This window comes from Tenrec ecaudatus, chromosome 10 (assembly GCF_050624435.1).
Source record: "Tenrec ecaudatus isolate mTenEca1 chromosome 10, mTenEca1.hap1, whole genome shotgun sequence".
NCBI lineage: Eukaryota > Metazoa > Chordata > Mammalia > Afrosoricida > Tenrecidae > Tenrec > Tenrec ecaudatus.
Genome location: NC_134539.1, coordinates 82,334,055 through 82,336,200, shown reverse-complemented (window position 1 = coordinate 82,336,200; position 2,146 = coordinate 82,334,055).

Sequence of the window (2,146 nt, the reverse complement as noted above, 5' to 3'; positions counted from 1 at the left end):
GTGAGGATTCTTGTTCTTTTAACCTCGAGTTGTAATCCATACTGAAGACTATCATCTTTGAACTTCATCAGTAAGTGCTTCAACCCCTCTTCCCTTGCAGCAAGCAAGGCTGGTCGCCTGAATATTTCAGGCTGTTCTCAAATCTTCCTGCAATCCTGAAGTCTCCAATTCAGCCATCCAAAACTCAAAACAGCTCAATGCCATGGAAGTCAAGTCAATTCTGACTCGAGCAAACCTGTAGGCCAGGAAAGAACCTCCCGGAAGGTTTCAAGGCTGTAATCTTTGTGCAGCACATGGTCACATCTTTTTCACTCGGGATAGCTGGTGAATTCCAAGTGTTGCTCTTTCGGTTAACAGTGAAGTGCTTAAACATTGCCCTACCTGGATTCCAAGTGTGAGCTAGCAGCCACAATTTTCTTCTGAGACCAAAGGGGTTGTTAGGTGTGAATTCTCGACCAAGGGTGGTCCAGCAGACCTGCTCAGTATTCGCCCAGGTGCAAAATCCATCAAGAGGATGCATTGTCATTATTTTTAATCACATAACACACCCAGGTGTAGCAGCAACCCAGCTTTGTAATATCACCCTGGTTTTGATAATATGTACCATTCCTTGATAACGCTTCCAAATCCTTTAATATCCTGCAGCTCAGTCCCTGATGTCTGGCTGTAACAAAAGGTGTGAAGGGAGACCATATGTCAATAAACTCTCCCCGTCTGCCACAACTCAGCGCATAATCAGCTCCACAGTAAAATGCATGGTAAGTCAGTTATGCGCTGGCGGGGAGGGCAAGGGGCCCCTTTCAGGTTTGTCTTCTGATGAAGTTGACCAAAATGACTTCTTATTTCAACCTATTAGGAGAGTGAGAGTTGCCCCCCCTCCCTCGCCATTTTTCTTTTCTTTTCCCTTTTTGTCCCTTTCCCCTTGGAGGGACAGCCTGCTCTGCTATTCTGAAAGGGTTTTCTGTTTTGTGCTGCGCTCTCCACTCCATTAAATCACCTTTCCTCACATTAAATACAGGTCTTCAGGGTGGTCAGAGAGCTTTGCTGTGAGGGATAATGATATAATGAGGATGACATGCATGAAAAATCATTTTTCAGCTCAATCCCAGGCAGACCACGGGGAAGCATGAAATGGGAAGGAGGAGAGGTGTACCTCACTGTAGACAAGAGCCAGGCTTCTGAGGGGGCCAGTCTCGACCTGGAAGGCTGCTGAAGGCTTCTTTACCTCACTCACTCATTCACTCATTCATTCAACCAGCTTGCTACTTACTTATTAAATGCCAGACCTTGGGGCTCTCTCACTGAACAAAAGAGACAAAAATCCCCCTTCTGTCAAGAAGCTTCCATAAACAGAGGCATTCAAACACTTCCTAGAGAATGTGTTTAAAGTCCAATTTACACAAAAGCAGAAGAAGAGACTGATGCGAGGGGTTTCACACACACACATGTTCATATATAACTCCCATTGCAGCGACAAAGTGTAGGACTCTTCCAGGAGACACTATTCATTGGAGTTAAATTGCTCCCCCCAACCCCCTGAGCTCTTGCTCTCTCTTTTTTTTCTTTCTTTCTGAGAGCAATTGCCCTTGGAAGGGATTAGCTGTTATCACTCTCTAGCACCTTAGTGTGAACTTATTTATTGGCTCCTTTTCCTGCCTAGATAGGAGGGGCCTCCAGGGCTGCTAAAAGCCAGAAAAATCCCAAAAAAGGCAGCAACAAGAGAGGCAGAGGACAATTGGGGCCAGTGTTTCTCATTTGAGTGGGGGGGGCATTTGTTAAAGATGCAGATTACACACACATACAGCACACACACACTTCCCTGCCACCCCACCCAATATGGCCCTACTAAATAAGGATCCTACCCCACCATCTGTCCGGGAGCCCCTGAACTGGCCCTTCCCATGAAACAAGCCAGGGCCATTGAAAGTGACTCTTTAGGCAAAAGACCAGTGACTTAGGTTTTCCAAACCAGGATAAAGCCCATTTGTTAAGCACTTGCATATTAACCAAAAGGTTGATGCTTCAAACCCACCCACCGGTTCCTAGGAAAGCAGGCCTGGTGATCTGTTTCTGAAAGGGCACAGTCTTGAAAAGGATCCCTGGTAACATATTGTCCTGCTAGCCATAAGGTCAGCAGTTCAATCCT